This window comes from Sarcophilus harrisii, chromosome 4, assembly GCF_902635505.1.
Source record: "Sarcophilus harrisii chromosome 4, mSarHar1.11, whole genome shotgun sequence".
Lineage (NCBI taxonomy): Eukaryota > Metazoa > Chordata > Mammalia > Dasyuromorphia > Dasyuridae > Sarcophilus > Sarcophilus harrisii.
The window spans coordinates 230,809,851-230,830,620 of record NC_045429.1 but is presented as its reverse complement, the minus strand read 5'-3'; the positions used below and the strand labels follow the sequence as shown (position 1 = coordinate 230,830,620).

The window sequence follows — 20,770 nt, the reverse complement described above, 5'->3', positions numbered from 1 at the left end:
TTATTTAGTTAGTAAATTAGCTTGAAATTCAGAAAATAAAATATGTCCCTGAACATTAGACAGACTGAAAGATAGCCAACTAATTCCTTAGTTATCAAATAAATCACAAACAAAAACATTTTTGCCCTTGGAATAGTGAAATGAAAATCCCAATTATCAGGAGTTTGGAATAATAGCCTGGGGAAACATAAGGTTTAGAAACAGTATTTTTAAATTTTTTTGTATCAGTGACATTGTTCCTCTCTACTGTTTGTTGGAGGGATGGGGGAGCATGTTGATAATTCTGACATTAGTTTCAGAGAAGAATTGTATCATTCTATGGAAAAACTTAGTCTTTGAAGTTCTTAATAAGCTTTTAAGAAAATGTTTTATTATGTACTTAATAAGTATCTACAAAACCAGACATTTGAATATATAAAAAGAGAATTATATATAAAATAAGCCTCTGACTTGTTAGATATAATTTATTTAAAAAGATACATTAAATTTAATATAGCAGTAACAATATTCCTGTTTGTTTCCCCTTCTGAACTTTTTTTTTCTTCTGTATTTTTGGTATTTCATTGATTATCTTTTCTTTTTTTGGGGGGGGGGGGGGGAATCATTGCTTTGTTTATTTTAATGGGAAATAGAAGATAACTAATACATGACACAGAAGCTCAAAAATACATCATCATCAAGCTGTGCTAACAATATTGCAAGAGATTACCTCAGGGAAAAATCTGTGCAAACTTCATTTTCCTTTTTTTTTTTTTTTTTTTAATAGCCTTTTATTTACAAGTTATATATATGGGTAACTTTACAGCATTGACAATTGCCAAACCTCTTGTTCCAATTTTTCTCCTCCTTCCCTCCCCCCACCCCCACATGGCAGGATGACCAGTAGATGTTAAATATATTAAAATATAAATTAGATACACAGTAAGTATACATGACCAAACCGTTATTTTGCTGTACAAAAAGAATCGGACTCTGAAATATTGTACAATTAACCTGTGAAGGAAATCAAAAATGCAGGTGGGCAAAAATAGAGGGATTGGGAATTCAATGTAATGTTTTTTAGTCATCTCCCAGAATTCTTTTGCTGGGCGTAGCTGGTTCAGTTCATTACTGCTCCATTTGGTTCATCTCATTGCTGAGGATGACCAGGTTCATCAGAATTGGTCGACATATAATATTGTTGTTGAAGTATATAATGATCTCTTGGCCCTGCTCGTTTCACTCAGCATCAGTTCGTGTAAGTGTCTCCAGGCCTTTCTGAAATCCTCCTGCTGGTCATTTCTTAAAGACCAATAATATTCATATACCACAATTTATTCAGCCATTCTCCAATTGATGGGCATCCACTCAGTTTCCAGTTTCTGGCCACTACAAACAGGGCTGCCACAAACATTCATGCACATACAAGTCCCTTTCCCTTCTTTAAGATCTCTTTGGGATATAAGCCCAGTAGTAACACTGCTGGATCAAAGGGTATGCATATAAACTTCATTTTCCTACTAAGCATCACAGAGTCAAAATAAATTCAAAGTTAGTTCTTTAAATAGTTAAGTTTATATTAGGCCAAAATATCCTTGAGAAACAAGGATATAGATACCTGCCCCTTTTTAGGATCAATTACCAAGATTTACTAAAGGGATATAAAAAGAGTAAAACAAAACAAAATAAAGATAACACTTATTAAAATTTTCCTTTTAAAATGTCATGAATTACCTTGGTTGTTTGTCTATCTTCCAAAGTTTTCTTTCTTACCAGCTTCCATTTCCCAACCCTTCCAAAAGGCTTTATCCTTTTTGTTCTAATAGAAGAAAGTTGCTGGAGACAATTCTATGCATTAAATTTTTTTTTTTTTTAAAAGAAAGCAATACATTGTTAGTGGCTTGAGTTGGGCACATACTCCTGTTTGAGAAAGGGGGAAAAGTGTAAAAGCATCTGGAAACTAGTTTTGAATATTTCCTTCAATTTTATGGATTGGCTTTTTAATCAGTACAAGAAAAGATAGTAATTGGAACTCAAAACATTTCTGCTGAGGGGAGGGGAGAGGAGAATGCTACATTTCTCCATTGGTCCCAAAAGTGCTCAGATCAAGATGGAATACATTAAAAGCAAACATGCAATGGTTATTTTAACACATTTACTGCAACATAACATTTAAGTAAACGGTAACTAAGTTTTTACTATTTTTTCACCAAAGGGGAAAAAAATTGTCAACAGGAAAATAACTTTGCCTGTATGTGTACAATTTCTTAAATCATATTGGAAGGGATCTCACATTCAATGATCAAGGAATTTTAAAATGGCAGTAATGATTTTCATCAGAAAGGATTTTCCCCTGCCCTCCAGCAAGTAACATGAAAAAATGGCTTTCTTACACTAATTTCATACATATCTTAAGCAGCAAAAATAACCACTTATAATTTGGCATCTCTGTTTACAGTTGCTCCAAAAATCTTTTGAATTTCCCCAAGCCATTATCCAGTGTTGCCATGAAATAGAGATTGTAGATTCTAGGCAGCAAACTCTCCAAATGAATGTTAAGTCAAAAGAAACAAGAAACAGGGCATTACCCTAAATTCCTGGATCTAGTACACTAATAAAAGTGAAAATCTAGAAAAAAAATTTGTATTTTTATAAGAAAGAATTAAATACCTGCAAAAGCTGGTTTCTGATTATATAGAATTTCATAATGTGTGGATTTTCTGCATCTGCTAATTTAAAGCTGACATGTACTGTATTTATTCCTGCCCTATTTTCTACATCCCCTTCCAGCTCATCCTCAACCACTTACTACCTTGTCTCAAGTATTATGGATATAGTGAACAAAGGTAGTGTAATAATGCACTGATGTGAAGTATGAGCTAAAAAAAAAAAAAAAAACTTCATCAAAGTTCTACTGTAGGAAAAAATCGGCAGCCAAATTTTCATTCTTCTCACAAGCAAAATGAGTCTGTATTATAAGTCCTTCAGGGAATCCTAATGCCTTTGACTTTTCTATAGCTCCTTATTTCCTGAGGTATTACTTGAATGTAGTTCATGTGACAACTTCCAGCTCTAGCTATTCTCTACTGCCACCCAAACTGGTTCATCCAGCATTTGAATGAAATGTTCTTCATGTTAGCTGATTTGCTGCAGTAACAGTGGATTTGCTCATCTTATTTTCTGTAACAAAGCTGGCAGAAGAGAAAGATTCTGTCGAGTCTCTCTCGTCTGCTAGAACTGAGGCTGGTTCCATAAAAATTCAAGTGAATGTCCTCCAAAAGTAGTAATAAGTAGTAGTTGTTGCTGTTGGGGCTACAGCCACTGCCACTGCTGAAGACTGAGCAGCCCTTGTGCTGGCAGCTTGGTGGGATGGGGGGGATCCACACAACCTGACTTTGCCTATCTCCTGGGATATCCATTAAAAGATATTCCAGGGTTGTTGAAACTGGCTTTCAGTGCTGCAATTACTTGCTCTCTCTCATAGCCCATTAACAGTGGTGACTCGGTCACCATGTTTTCATAGGATTGGACTGTGACAAGATTATTTGTGAATTAAAAAATAAAAAATAAAAAAAAATAAAAGCCTCAAAAAAAAAAAAAAAAGAGTACTTGTGAGAGCTGTTAGATGACACTGGACTAATACCAACAGAAGCTTTTACTGGTTTCTCTACAGGTTTCTCTTCCTTGGGAATACCAGTAGGTATAGGTTCATGAGCTGCTGCAACTGGTGTTGGAGTGACAGATATAGGTGTAGGTGTGGGAGCCAAGGCAGGGGAAAGAACTGGGGCTTGAGTCACAGATGCTGATGATGAACTAACTGCAGCAGTGGTAGGAAGATTTGATTGTTGAACTGTAGTTGGTGATGATGTTGACTTAGCTGCTGCTTTGGGTTTTGTCATCATAATCATCACAAAGTTCTTCTCATCCATTTTATACTCTTTGAGAGCAGTATCATCTTTGAGGATTTTGCCAGCATAAATTAATTTTTGGCCTGCTATTGGAAAGGCATCCTTTCCTTTTTCAGATACAGTCTTCTTTTTCAGTGCTCTAATTGTCTCCTCAGGGTCGATGTTGATCTTGAAGGTATGTTGCTGGAGGATCTTCAAAGTGGTCTGTGTGTTGTTGCCACCGCTCCCAGATGCCATGGTTGCTGTAGGTCAGTCTCTCATGCCTCTTGGGAGGGAGGTCGAGGTGGCTGGTAGGGTTGGTGATATTTAACCAGAGGGGGGCCTCTTCCCCTGGCCTGGGTCTCTGCCACTCCCGTTGTTGTTGTTTTCCTCTGGTGTGATCAGCTGCCATTGTTTTCTCCCCAAGGAGTCCCCAGTGAGAAGTCCATCCTCAGAAGCTGGGAAAGGCCTGGGAGGCATTGAGTGAATATGCCAGTTCATTAGGGCCTAGCCACCACCATCATGACTCCTGATTATCTTTTCTATCTTGTTTTTGTAGCACTATCACAATTAAGTAACTTACCTGGGCATCACAGTAGGTAGAGCATTGGATCTGGAGTCAAAAGACCGGAGTTCAAATCCCAATGTTAGACACTTACTGGCTGTGTGATTCTGGATAACATACTTAATCATGTTTGCCTCAGTTCCTCATTTGTAAGGCAAACTGAAGAAGGAAATGGGGAACCACTCCAGTATCTTTGCTAAGAAAATCTCAAAGAGTTGAAAAGACTGAATGACAACAAAAACAACATTTTCCACTTAAGAAATTTATGTCTAGGTTTACAAAGTTCCATAGAATATTTTATCCTCTATGTTTTCATGGTGTTTCCACAGTACAAAAAAATTAAAAAACACTCAAGAATTTTTTTTATATTTTCCCAGATGTAATCAAAAGATATGAAAGATGATTCTCAAGGGATGAAATCAAAGCTCTCTAGAGCCATATGAGAAAATGGTCCATATTTGTAAAAATAGTTCAGTGGATAGAGTATTGGGTTTGGAATTAGGCAGACATGTTTTAAAATCTGGCTTCCCATACTTACTATCTATTTGATTCTGGGCAAGTTATTTAACCTTTGTGTTAATCTACTGGAGAAAAAAAAAAAAAAAATTACTGAATGATTGAACAACAACAATTTCAACAACAAATTTACACAATTGTAAGGTTCTACCCCACACCTATCAGATTGTTTAAGTTGATAAAAACTAGAGAAAAATTTAAATTTTGGAGGGATGATAGGAAAAATAAGTTCTCTGATTCACTGCTTTTGGAGATGTGAATTCTGGAAAGCAATCTCAGACATTTACTAAACTATGCAAAGGGATGTATAGTTTGACACAGATACTAGGAGTAGACCCCAAAGAGATTTTCTTTAAAAGGGTAAAGATCCTTTAAGTATGAAAATATTTATAAATACTCTTTCTGTGGTAGAAAAGAGTAGCCCATCAACTGGAAAATTATTTGAACAAATTGTTGTATATGAATGCCATGGAATCCTACAGTGCTAAGAAATGAAGCAATGGACTGTTTCAGAGAAACTTGAGACAACTTGTATAAATTAAGTAGAATGAAATTAATAAAACCAGGAGAAAGAAATTAGACTATAACAGAAACATTATCAAAAGAAACAAATTTGAAAGAGTTTAGAACTCTGTTCAATGAAATAATTGCAGAGAGTCCATGACAAATATTATTATTCACTGCCTGAGAGTAGCTAGGAGGCTCAGGTGATAGAGCTTTGGGCTTGGTTTCAAGAATAGTCATCTTCATGAGCTCAAATTTGGCCTCAGATACTTGACCTTGGGCAGTCACTTTACCCTATTTATGTCATTCCTCATCTGTAAAATGAGAAGGAAATGGCACTCTACTCTAGCATTCTTGCCAAGAAAACCCCATACTGGAATCTCAAAGAATCTGAAATGACTGAACCACAGTAAAATTCACCCCCTAATAGAGATGAATAGACTAAATAGTCAGAATGTGAATTTTTATTTATTTATTTGCCATGGCCAATATAGATATTTATTTTTCTTGAGTAAGCATATTTGTTAAAAGAGTCCTTTTTTTCCCCTTAAGGTAGGGAAAGTGGTGGAAGAGAGAAAAAAGACTTCTTATAAAAATAATTACTTAAAAAGTAATTTTGTGTTTGTATAAAGTCTTTTTGAGACAGCAAGTATAGTAGTTGGAAGGCTGATGGAGTTAGAATTCTAGTCCTGACTGTGACACATTCTTCTCAATGACTGGGGGCCATTTACTTAAACTTGTAGTGCCCCAGGTAGCTCTCTAGAGGTTGCCGAGTATATCAATAGAGAGTTTTATCAGACTGATCTGGACCAAAAAGTAAATTAAAATAGAAAGGAACTGTTATATGTGAATAAATTACTACTCTTGTAATGAAAAAAGTCTGAATTTAAATCCTACCTTTCATATTTATAAGCAGTGTGACTATAAAGAACTCATTCAACTTCTTTCAGCCTCTAAATTATAAGTAGGTTATAACTTCATTTGTTAGAGTTTTCATAGGGAAGAAATTATAGATCCTTTATATATTGATGTAGAAATTTCTTAAAATGAATATTTCCTTTAATGTGCTAATTTTCAGTTAAATCTACTTCAAGTACCACATGGTACAACATAAATTTCTACATAATATAAGAATGTCTCAATTTTAAGAAATGACTCACTTTTTGAAAGCAGTGTCCCTTGTAGGCACATCTCTGTATAACATTATAGCTCATTATAGAGCTCATAATAGGAGATGGCCAGTGTGAAAGAGGTCTCCTATATTATGTGATTCATGGCCGCCATCATGCGGCTACTCAGCTATTATACAAATCCCCTGGGCTTTGGTAGAATTAATAAGAATAGCTTTGCAAACATTCTTAGACAAATTATCTGAATTTCCTGCTATATCAAGGAAAAAGAAACCAGTAAAGTTTTGGATTGGCTGTTATCTAAAAGGACAAATTGTTAAGTCTTTACAAAATATTTAGAGTCAATATTCCAAGGTCACCAATCAAAATTTGTCATCTCCTCTCTCTCTTTAATTCAAACAACCAGAAATTTTAAAGAACTAGAATTATTACTTCTATTCACTGAATTTTATGAGAAAGCAGCAAATGTCAAAGAAAGCAAGCTGATACTGGAGATTTAATACAGAAGCAAGAAAGCAAACAAACAACAAAATATAATGCTTAAGGTAATATCAGGAGAACTTCAACTAAATCTCTTACACTTTCCACATTTATAGCATCATTTATGCGAAGAATGTTCATTGTAGTATTCAAATTTGGTAGGACTACAGGAAAAAAGAAAAATTAGAGAAAAGTTGACAATACTTATCACAGCTTTTATATATGTCCCAGGCACTTGTCTGAGATTAATAGAGCTTAAGTGACTTTCCCAGAATTATGAAGTTAGTTTTAGAGTTAGAAATTGAAGCAAAATCTTCCTAAGTCTCTTTATTATCATATCATAATTGTCATAAGGCATTTAAAATGATATTTCTGAAATATAAAAGCTGATATGGAAAGTCACATGAAGGGATAGGAAGCAAGACTAGGAGAAAGAGAAATAAATGTATATATTTTTAAAACATGTTTCCATTTCTTACCAAATATTTAGAAAGGGAAAAGGAGATTGCAAAGATCCAGCATGGCTGGGTCAAGAAAAATTTAAACCAGAAGACTCTCAATTTCTTTCTTTCTCTTTCTCTTTCTTTTTCTTTTCTTTTCTTTTCTTTTCTTTTCTTTTTTTTTAAGGATTTCTAAATTAGTGATTGAGAGGCTCATAGAGTTCTAGCTATACTTTACCTGCACATTTTTTGATTTATTTATTTTTGTTAATTAATTTGATTCTACTTTGTTAAATGACAGTTTTTTTGTGGAAAATTTAACTTCTTTATTTCTATGTTCATTTGATTATTTTTTTAATTATTACATTGATTATAATTTTTAAAGTAATTATTCTCCTGAATTTTCTTAATATTCTGAATCATTAAAGAAAGGTTAAATTGTGTTCAATGTAGATTTAAGGTTGAAAATTCTAATTATTTTAAAATTGTTCATTAACATAATGGCTCACATGATCAGGATCTTTCCATAACAGACTTCAATGGTAGTGTTCTTTCATTCATATTTCATTCTGTTACATCTCATAGTGAAGAAATACTTTGATATGCTCAAATGAAATATAATCAATTAGGTCATAGCTTTGTTAATGATTTTGGCTATCTTAATGTCTATCTGAAATCACTGCATAGTCAGTGTGGATACTTGTGTTGAAATTATTTACTATCAAAGTTTACATTTATAAGTATTAATCAAATTAATTACTACCAAATAATATATCAGGTTAAGCAAAAGTATTCATAGGATCATTAGTCAAAAGTTGGAAGGGAATTTAAAATTCTAGACCACTATTTCATTCCCCTTCCTGGTTTCAAGATGAGGAGACATTTCCAAAGAGCTTATCTAGCTTACTCAAAGTCACAAGTTAATATGTGGCAGAGACAGGATTAAAACTCTGGTTCTATAACTCCAAATTCTATACCCTTTCTGCTCTATCATATTAAATCCTTATTTTGTTATAATTTTATCAATACTTTAATAGGAATATATCCTCATTAGTATTTATATTTTCCCCAATGATACCCATCACAAGATAGCCAGGTCTTACTTATCCTATAAAATTTTTCAGCGTACTTCCATAAATATTTCATGTTTTCATCTAGATTTCTTGACATTATTTGGATACTTATTGAACACAGATACTGTTAACAGCTATATGTTGTTCCATTATTAGGGGAACCTCCCCAATCACCCTTGTTAAATTATCATCTCTAAGGAGATGATCCCCTGAGTCTCTCTATTAAATCCTAATCCCTCTCCTAAACTCCACTCCAAGATATGCTAGATAACTTCTACTTGGATTTCCTATAAGTATTTCAAAAGAACAACCAAAGTAAGAGCAATTATATTCTCTTCTAAACTGTCTCCTGAACTTTGCTGTTTAGGTTTGGGACATTTACCAATCTATGTGTATAATAAGGCAAGAATCAATTGACTCTTTTGTCTTTCTACATTCCCATGCATATTCAGTGACCAAATCTTGTCAGTTCTGCCTCTGCAATATTTCCTAATAATAGTCCATTCTCTTTACTTATATAGTCATTCAAGTTCAGATCCTCATTGTTTTGGCTAAAGTATAATACCATCCTAATTTGTCTTCCATCTTTCAATTTCTTTTTACTGCAACTCATTTTCTACACTGATGCTAAAGTTATCTTGCAAAGGAACAGATTCAATTAATTGTCCTAGTCTACTTTAGGTGATTTTATAATCAAATGAAGATTCATGAAAGTATCAAAATAACTATCAAACTTATTTTCTAAATTAAATATAATTCTGATACTTTAATTAGGAAATAATAAGGAAAGGAAAGATAATAATGGACCAACATCATTAATGAATGTTGATTAAAATGATTTAAATATTATTATGACAAAAAGAACTTTAAAATGCTAACATTATGTGCTTTGGGGAAGCACTTTCTTGATAAATATTAGAGTGAAGCAAGGATATGCTTTCCCTGCTATAATTTAGAAATTCTACCAGCAACACTAAAACAAAGGAGAGAAATTAAAGTAAAAAGCCAAAAGGAGACAAAATTATCTCTATTATGATGACATAATTATTTACTCAGAAATTCCTAAGAAATCAGCAAAAAAAAAAAAAACTAACAAGTAACTAACAGCTTTCGTAAATCATTTAGTAAAAATACTTAAAATACAAAGTAAATCTACAAAAATGATGTTTCTATGTAATAATAACAAAATACAGGAAAATATTATAGAAGAGAATGAGACATTCAAAACAATTACAAAATGAATAAAATATTTGGTAATCAATTTACCAAAAATAACTTCAATATTTATATATATGCAATGACAAAATGTTCCTTAAAAAAATAAAGAAAAAAACAATAAATTAAATATTTTCAGTGTTCCCAGCAGGGCTATGTCAATATACAAAATTGATAATACTATCAAAATTAGTTAAAAGATTTAGTGATATACTGATCAAGATTTTAAGTGGGTATTATTATTCATTGTTCATAAACCAATTCTATGTCTTGTATTTAATCAAGCTTCTCATTTATCCCCTTTGTGATGAATCTAGGGCTGTTTTTTGATCATTCCATAGCATTATGGGAATTAAGAGAAAAGATAAAGCTTGAATCAATCAATTTTTTCATTTAAAAGCTATAATCAAATATTTGGTAGGGCAAAAAATGAAAATATTCTCCTTGGATGAAGTTGAGAGATTATCTGAAGATTTTATTATCAAATTTTTTTTTTTTTTTTTGAGGAACTATATTATAGCGGAAGACTTTTAAGTCTGAAGAATTTTAGAATAAAGCTAATTTTTCACCCCTGCAGATTACAGAGTCAAGAAAAATCTTAGCATGTCCCAATTTTATATAACCTTTATGTCAAATAGGTAAATGTCATCAGAGGCCAAGATATACTGCAGGAGACTCTCTCATTCTTTTCACTCATAGCCCCCACCTAGAAAACCTGGTGAAGTGGACGATTCATATTATTCTCCAATATACTCCCTAGTCCAGAGGAAAAGGCCACAAAGGACTGCAGGATTTGTTATTTTGGGGTTCCTGACCTTAATAGAATGTCAGGTATCTCTCTGGCTCTGGTTCTGCCCCAGAATGATTATAATGAAATCTATAAAACACAATAATTCATGTTTAGTATTTTCTCAAGATGTTAGTAATAGAATCTCTTTCAGAAAAGTTGCCAAGTGTAATAATAAAAGCTAAATGATGACATAGTCCTTTATGGATTGAAAAGTGCTTTCTCTAGCAGCTCTGCTATTATTCCCATTTTACTAGTGAAGAAACAGAGAGAGTTTAAATGACTTGTCCAGTACCACATAGCTAGCAAAATCCGAGATAGAATTTAGATATAGAATTTCCTGATTTTCATATCCAACATTTTATTCAATATAGTTATCTCAGGTTAATTTTAGGTATGAATCAATTGTCTTATTTCCTCCATGACAGAAACTATATGAACTACAAGAGATATATGAATAAATACATGAACATTAAAGTAATAATAATATATTATGCTCACTATTTATTTTCTCAGAAGATAAAGGCAATTTTGTTGGATTGCTGAGTAAATATTTCCCATTCTCTTCTGATACAAATTTTATGAGAAATTCACAAGGTTCAAATCAATCAACAAACATTTATTAAGTACCTATTATGTGCTAGACACTAAGTCAGGCTCTATGCTCATAAAAATATTAAAATATGACTCATTTTTTCAAGTGCTTCAAATTAATATGTCTTATTAAGGTGATAAAAGTCAAAAGAATCACTAAAATCATAAGGAAAATGGTTAGTGTTCTGGTCAGGAGTACAATAATATATGTCATTTTCTTCTCTCTCTCTCTTGTTTTTTTTCTGAATTTCTTTTGGTATTCAAGCCTAGTAGTAGTGTTGTTAGGTCAAAGGAAATTGATCATTGATCAAGTGGGGTATGGCTCTTATTTTTTATAAATTTTACTCAGTTTCCTCTGTTTGAGAAATGAGGCCTTATCAGAGAAACTTGCTTCAAATTTTTTTTTTTAAATTACTATTGCTAATTATATTTTCCCCCATTTATTCTCTCTCTCCTTTCACTCTGTCCTTCCTCAAAAGTGTTTTGCTACTGATCACTCCCTCCCCTAACATGCCCTCTCTTTTGTCACCCTCACCCCCTTTTCATATCCCATTCTAACTGTTTTTTTGCAAGGTAAGATAGATTTCTATACTCCTGCTGAGTAGATATTTTTTCCTATTTAAGACAATTCTGATGAAAGTAAGGTTCACATGCTTCCTCTCTCCTTGTTCTCTCCCCCTCCACTGTACATGTTTTTTTCTTGCCTCTTTTTTATGGCAAATAGATAATCTACAAGATTCTGTTTCTCCCTTTTCCTTTCTTTCATTACATTCCTCTCTTACTCCTTAATTTCCAAAACTGAGCCACAAAAACTCATACAAGGAAATTACTTGTAAACTAATGACTATTAGTAGCATTATGATAATCCCCACAATTTCTTCCGTTTATATTTCATTCTATACTGAAACAACCCATTTTTTTGAGGAAGATGTACATTAGCTATTCTCATCACTGGAAGCCTCTTGTTGCTGGAATTTATAAACCCTGAATGTCTCCAAGGTAGAGTTTCTTATTGATCTGGTAGCCAGCTTATCACATTATTTGATACTGTGAGTTAGGGGGATGAGAAAACTCCCCCAGTGAAATAAGTGAGCAAGAATAATTTATCCTAGTGGCCATAATGGTGCCTGAAGCAAGTACCAAAGATTCCAAAGTCATCCAGTCATCTTGAGTTTTGTCTTGTCATTGGACTCTAGAAGAGAGAATGAATCTAGTGATTTTGTGCAAATTTGCCTCACTTAAACCAAGTCAAGACATCATCCATAATGTTACTGGTCCTTTTTGAAAATGAAAGACACTTTTAATTTGATTTTTTCTTGTTCTCATGATAAATGTGGTAATATATTTAGAAGAATTAGACATCTTTAACCTATATTGGATTGCTTGCTGTCTAGGGAATGGAAGGATTGATAGGGAAGGAGGGAAAAGTTTGCAAGACAAGGTTTTGCAGGAATCAATGTTAAAAACTATCTTTGCATGTATTTTAAAAAATAAAAAAGCTATTGTTATATAAAAAATGAAGGACAAACAACATTCTTGAACTTGTGGCTGTGTGCTTCTCCTAAGCCTTATTATCCTTCTCATTACTGTTTTCACCTGATGAAAAATTGAATATTTTATCCAGTGTCTTTCTATTTATAGTCTGGCTTTAGTCCAGATCTCAGTTGTTTCTACTGGACTTTCTGCTTGATGAATGACTATAATTCATATCTATAGGTAGCATCACATACATTAGTCTCAGTTCAAAATGGCATTTTAGAGAAAGAATGGCTGTATATAAGAAGCTGAAATCATTATTCTCACTAAGAGCACCCAGAAAAATAATTTATAAATGTTTAAGTTCATTAAACTGTATTTAGTATTAGAAAAGAAATAATAAAACATGATTAAATTTTTTTTCATAGAATGCTTCTGGCAAATTAGTTTTCATTTTTATTTTCATTGATGAAGCCTTGAATATTTAGTATCATTTAATATATGCTACTTGGTTTTGATTTGCAAACTACAATTTTGTGAGGTATTAATAAAAAAAATCAGTTCCAATAATTATAAAATCCTTTTCATGCTTCCAAACCTCAATATTCTCTCCTATGATTGAGAATCAGATAAAGAAAAACAAAAATGGTCACTTCAATGAAATATTTGTTTTAAAAATATTTCTTAATGCAATACTGGAGGAATAGACTTTAAATATCAAAAAAAAAAAAAAAGCCCTCACTTTCTTTGATTAATAGAATCTTAAACAACTTCTTATCCATGTGTGTACATATATACATCTAAGGATACAAATAAAAAAATAATTTAAAGAATTATTGTATCCAGCCAGTGTGTAACATACTGGGAATACAAATGACAACTAAGCAAGACAGTTTTTGTTCTTCAGGAGATTATTTTGTAATAGGGGATAGATAGATGGGGAGTCATAGTGATGAAAGAATACTTTGGTTGTATAATTGAAAATGCAAACAGATAATGTGGCATAGAGATAGCCAGACAGTGATGTAATCTGCTGGAGGCTGCACAAGATCAAGCAAAATTTTCTTGATAAGACCAGGATCTTTAGGATTGTAATGCTGGAGAAGATGAGCAAGATAGAGATTAGAGAACAATTTATAGTTTATTAAATGGGGAGATTTACTGGGATCAAATGGATCTATGGCTGGTTCCAGGGCTGAACGAGACTATCGTCTCCAAGAATCCAGCAGTGAATGTCAGATACCAGAATCTTTTATATGGTAACAAGACTGATGACATAATGGGGGAGGTACCTGGATGGGGATGACCTAATGGAGGCAGGCACCTTGGATGACATAATGGAGGGAGGTACTAGAGAGGCTCCTGATATGTTAATGATGTCTAAAATGGATAAAGACCTTTATCCCATTAAACATTAAGAGGGAATAAGTATAGCCTACAGTCTAAAATATAAGACCTTAATCCTATCAAACATTAAGAGGGAATGGTTATAACCTGAGGCAGAGTAACTAAATAGGACAATTAGGGAAATTGGGTCAGGACATTAAAAGAGAACTGTGGCCCAACTGGATGAGAAATTGAATATCTAGCTAAATCTAAATCTTTGATGGGACTGCTTTCTGTTTGTCTTTTTTTTTGAAAAGCAGCTGGTGTCTTCCTCCTCCACTGGGCATTCAAACAGTACAGTATTAGTATCAGAACTGGCTGAAGCAGATTAATTGAGAAGAGAAACATCCTTAGTTTCCTTAGACTGATTTCTTTCTTAGATCTGAATATCTAACAAAACACCTTCCTTCTTTGAATTGTACATTACTTCTAAGCTATTTTATTTTTAATTGTTTGTACCTCTTTCCCCACCATTCCAAAACAGATTCAGTAGTTCCACAAAATCCACTTAAAGTAACAGTTGGTAGACAAAGATAACATTTATTTTAATGAAATTCTAAATTGTCCTGAAAGAAAAATGTGTTACATAACTAAGATAATGTGTTTTGACCTTGCTTGATATGGACACTGTAATAAAGCTTTATTATTAAGATGGCCATTTTTTTCACCTCAGACCTAATATATGTTAAATGATACTTTTCAAAAGTGATCAATTTAAGTAATTCTTTATGGGATGACATTAAATTTTACTAAGATGCTTTACATGCCCATTAAAATAGTAATATCAATGACATTATGGTATACTCAATAGAGAAACTTCTTTGGAAGCAGGAAGAGTTAAGTTCAAGTTTTGCTTATGAAAAATACTGGGTCTAACTATGAGCAAATCACTTAAACTTTCAGTACTTCAAGAAATTCTTTAGAAATTGCAGGAAAATTGTCCATCTATATCAGTGGAGTATCTTATCAGTATTTCCCCATTTTGCGAGTTTCTAGCAGTATTTCCCTGTATTGATGAAATCATAAATTGTAATGTCCGGACTAGCTCTCTAGCCCAAGTCATTGGTCTTAGTGGAGGAGTGATGAAGGCAGGAGAGACACCATGAGGGTAGTCAAAGATGGAGTCCCTAATATTCTCTTGTGTCTATGGCTGAGAGACTCTTCTGTTTCTGTGGCTGAGAGGCTCCTTCCCAGTACTCCCAGCTCTTAAATACTTCAGTAAGATTACATCACTACAGCAACTGAGCATGTGCAACCATTACATCACCATATCACATTAAGTATATGTTTAGAGAACCATTATCTCACACTGAGTAGGTGCTTAACTATAAGCACCCTGCTCTCAGTATCTTAATTTCTGGACCTCTACAATAAATACAGATTTTAAAAATAATAATGATAATAATAGATTACCAACAGTTCTTGTCCATTTGTCTCTCTCCCTCTCTCTCTGACACTCTGTATATGTAAAACTCTATTGGAAGTATGCCTATACTTGCACATGTGTGTTTGTGAATGCATATATATAATCATATATACAAATGGATTATGACATGATACATTTATTCAGAATTGTTGAAGTGATAAATGCCTTCTACATAGAGGATTTATTTGGATAATTGAATGCAGCAAATACACCACAAAGTACAAATATGTTTGGGGGATTTAAATACAATGGACATGTTGATTTTTTAAAATTATATTTTATGCCTTTCTGTCTTATTGAAAAGAGATTACAGATTATAATTTACACTTTTATTAAGATTTTAACTTCAGAGTTATCATTATGGATACCCATTTTACACCATATAATAGTATGATTATATGTCTTTTTTTAAATGTCTCTTGTGTCTCTTCACCATCAGGTTGTAAACAAATATTGCTCTTGCTTTCACTGTATTGCTCCCAAAGAATACTCTTAAACTCCTAATTCTGATTCTAATCTACTATGGTTTGGGAATTTATGATAAACAAAATTGTTAAAATTATATATTAAGTCATCAAGGCTCTGAGAGAACTTTTTTAAGTACTTAAAATTTAATGATATGACTTTCTAATTACTTTTAATGTCCTTAGTAGCTTTCCTCCCTTATTTTTAGGTTTAGAGCCATTTCGAATATTGAAATGAGTAGAAGACCAATGTAATGGACTGAAGCTGAGCAGATGCACTGAGGTCCGGTCCAAGCACTTATGACTAATTACCAATTGGACAATACTCTATTAATATATGCTTGGAGAAAGAATGGCCCCACCCACTCTCTGTGCAAGTGTTGTATAGGAGATTGGGTGGAGGATTTGGTGGGTGGAGTGAGAAAGCCGGAGTCACTCCTGGCTGGATTCATGTTGCCATTGCTCTCACTTCATATTGCCATTCCCGTTCACCTCCACAAAGAATAAAGATCAAGGACTTTCTTTTTTCCTAACTCAGGCTGATTTTAAAATACTCTGGGTGCTAATGCGCTCATCACAGACCAAGATACTGGTTAGCAAAGCATTATAGTATGCATGCAAATATATATAATCTGTATACTTATATCTATTTCTTACAATTATTTAGCTATCTGTCTATTTATCCATCATTATGTGAGTCCATAGGGAGCTGGAGTACTTCATTAATCCCTCTTCTCTTTAGATGTTGTTAGTTTGCCTTTGCTCCTTTGCTTAGGGTTTTCCTGTCTTCTCAATAAGAAATCTCATCTCCTCAGTCTTCCAACTATATACCCAGCCCAGGTTCCTAAGGAACAATTCTATTTTTCACTCTATTCTAAGGGATTATGCTCAAAAGACAAACAGGAAGTTAAAAAAGATAACCGAGTACAAACATTAATCAGCTATGAAAAAGGAGTTCTATTCTTAAGATTATAATCAAATGAAAGGCTAATATTTAAGACTTATTGGAACATTTGAAACATAGATACTTATTAGTTTTTAGGTTTTTTTTTTTTTTTTAATCTTTTGCCTCCACCGAATCTGGTACTACACAATCAATCAGTGTTATATGGGCTTTTTTTTTTTTTTGATTTCTTGATCTGAAAGTGACATTTTCCCTTTTATTGTCTTGCTCTTTCCACTATCACTGCTTTTTGAACAGCTTTCCTTGCTTTTCCCACCTTCTAATGCCAATACTCTTTCTCCTCCAACCCATTTACTTTGTATTTATTTTCTCCATAAGGATGGCTGACTGGTCAATGAAGGCTCAATTTTGGTAATACAATTCATTGATGGGCTTGCATTTGTCAATACTATTTTTCTATAACTTGTTTTTCAACAATAAGAAAAGAAACTTGGGCATGATATAGTAAACAGCATATGCATATTCTTTTTTAAAAAATTGATAAACTTATGTGGATGCTTTGATAAAGATCACCAATAGAAAAATAGTATTAAAAACCATTTTCTATACTTTTGACATAAAGTACTAATCAAATCAAGGTGGAAAATTATTTTAACAAAAGAACAACCCTCTTGTCCCATGCTTCCTGCACGCCATCAACCATCAATCTGTTAGTCTTAAAGAGGTCAGGCTTCTGCTATGTGAGACTTGAACAAGCTCATTATCAGGGGGTAGTGCTGATTGTTTGACAGAACTTTTAAGATTTGCCACAAGGACATTAAGGAGAAATACAAACATCTTCAGATAGACTTAGGTTTTTTATGACTGTTTCTTTGGTTAGCTGCTAAGTTATGACTGAGAGTATTTATAAAAGATTTATTCACTTTTCCTTCTCCGGATTTGAGCAAGGAAGACAAATTGAGGTGGGCCCCTAAATGGGGGAAAGATCCTATGTCCACTTTCATGAGAAGAGCTTTTTATGAAGACAGGAGTAAAATGCTCCACTGTTATAACTTTTTAGTGATAGGACATATGCCTGGATAATTTTTTTACAACATTATCCCTTGCATTCTCTTCTGTTCCGACTTTTCCCTTTCCTCCCTCAACCCCCTCCCCTAGATGGCAAGCAGTCTTATACATATCTAATATGTTACAGTATATCCTAGATACAATATATATGTGCAGAACTGAACAGTTCTCTTGTTGCACAGGAAGAATTGCATTCAGAAGGTAAAAATAACCTGAGAAGAAAAACAAAAATGCAAATTGTTTACACTCATTTCCCAGTATTCTTTCTTTGGGTATAGCTGCTTCTGTCCATCATTGATCAATTGGAACTGAGTTAGATCTTCTCTTTCTCAAAGAAATCCACTTCCATCAGAATACATCCTCATACAGTATCGTTGTTGAGGTATATAATGATCTCCTGGTTCTGCTCATTTCACTTAGCATCAATTCATGTAAGTCTCACCAATCTTCTCTGTATTCATCCTGCTGGTCATTTCTTATAGAACAATAATATTCCATAACATTCATACACCACAATTTATCCAACCATTCTCCAATTGATGGGCATTCATTCATTTTCCAGTTTCTGGCCACTACAAAAAGGAATGCTCCACTGGTATTAAGAGAAATAGTGCTATTGCCAGAGGTCTATTCTCCCAACTTGTGTCGGCATTCGCGCCCTCCTCTAGCTTTTATGTCTACTTATCTATTCTTTTTTGCTGGTAGATTAAGAGGTATTGTATATATGGCTTCAGCCTTTTGAGATTTGAAAGGTGAAACAACTTGAGGTTTTGTGTCGGGAGTAAATGAAATAATTTGGGGCAGTCAGGAGTAGTAAGAAAAAGCAGTGGATCAAGAGCAGCTAAGAAAGATTGACTCCTCCATTGGATTTTGATGTAAAACAGAAAATAAATTATAGGGGAGAAAGTGTACCAATACTCTTGATATAAAGAAATGGTGAATCTTTAATCTGCTTTCCTGCAAAACAGCTTATTTCTTGAGCAGCAAAAAAAAAAAAAAAAAAAAAAAAGTCTTCTGAATAATACTTGGATTAAGAGATTTAGTGTTATTCAGCCTTTTACATTTCTCTAGAATAGGGACTTCTGCAGTCTGCTTTTTCAGCCAAAAGGAAGCAGATATTTGTAACACTCTCCTTCCCATGCCCTAATGAATTTCAGTTCAGTTATTTAAAGTTCAAAATAGATATTTCTAGGCCCTCATATCAAAACTTCATCAGGACAGAAATCAGTAAGTATGAATGCTTGCTTTGTAACAACTGTTAATTTGAAGTTGTTTTTCCCAGATATTGAGATATAGAAGTAAGTATATTCTCCCTTTAGGGAATGTGTTTTTATTTTTATTATTGTTATTTCCTCTCAGTAAATATTATTTTTATAAAAACCAGTTGACATTAATTGGCTAAATGATATTTGAATGCCAATCAATAGTAAAGAGAATATTAAGAATTTATTAATTGATTCTTCTCTCAGCGCTGTGATTGATATGGAAATATATTTCATATGAATAGCACATGCATAAATTATATCTAAATGCTTACTGTCCTTGGAAGAGCAGAGGGAAGGGAGGGAAGAAAAAAAAGGTTTTGGACTCAAAACCTTGTAAAAAAGAATGCTAAAAATTGTCTTGACATGCAATTGGCATGTAAAAATGACATGTAATGAGAGAGAGAGAGAGACAGACAGACAGACAGACAAACAGATAGAGACAGGGAGACAGAGAAACAGAGAGACAGAGACAGAGAGACAGTCAGAGATAGAGACAGAAATAACAGATACAGAGACAGATAGAGACAGAGATAGTGAGACACAGAGAGAAAATGAGAGAGACAGACAGACAGAGAGGGAATCTCAGCTTCAATTTAAATTTCTGTAAAATAATATAAGAATAGAATAAAATTTCTTTAGTACCTAATTCCATATATAGGGATTGCTATGCTAGATGAAGCAGCTAGAAATCTCTCTTGAAATTGGAAGATTGACCCAGTTCACAAATTAGTGCATTTCCTCTCTATAAGCTCTTTTGTAAATAATTTAACAAGCCATCAATGAACTCCCTAAGAAAAAATTCCTAAGATCAGACAAATGTTCATGAGTGAATTTTACCATACATCTAAAGAACAATCAATCCTAACACTATATAAACTATTTAGAAAAATAGGTAAAGAACAAATCCTACCATATTCTTTTTACAACATAAATATGGTGGTGATACCCAAACTGGGAGAGCCAAAATAGAGAATGAAAATTATAGACCAATTTTCCTAATGAATATTGATGCAAAAATTTAAATAAAATACTAGTAAAAAGGTTATAGCAATATATCACAGGGATCATATTAACCATGAGCTTTCCTTAAAACAATAAGTAGTATTTATCTAAAATTATGAGCAAGCATTATCTGCACTGGAAATAAGCTAGACCTCATAATTAAATCAGGGGTGAAAGAAGGATGCTTATTGTGACTACCATTTTTTGAATATTTTAGTAAAAATGTTAGCTTTTTCATTCAGAGGAGAAAAAGAAATTTAAGGAATTAAAATAGGTAATGAAAAGACAAACTATCACTCTTTGCAAATTACATGGTGTACACTTAAAGAATTTTAGAAAATCAGTTAAAAACTTCTTGAGATAATTAACAACTTTAACAAAGTTGCAGGATATAAAATAGGTCCACATTAAATTAAATATTTCTATATATTACCAAATGAAGTCCAGCAGCAAGAGATAGAAAGAGAAATTACCAAAAATGTTTGTGGCAGCCCTTTTTGTAGTGGCAAGAAACTGGAAACCAAGTGGATGCCCATCAGTTGGAGAATGGTTGAATAAGTTGTGGTATATGAATGTTATGTAATATTATTATTTTATAAGAAACAATCA

At 33.1% G+C, this 20,770-nt stretch overlaps 1 pseudogene; it reads right to left on the bottom strand.

The window, feature by feature from the left end:
* Positions 1–1,872: 1,872 nt before the first annotated feature.
* On the bottom strand, positions 1,873–4,124 carry LOC100925022 (annotated as a pseudogene).
* Between the last annotated feature and the right edge of the window lie 16,646 nt (positions 4,125–20,770).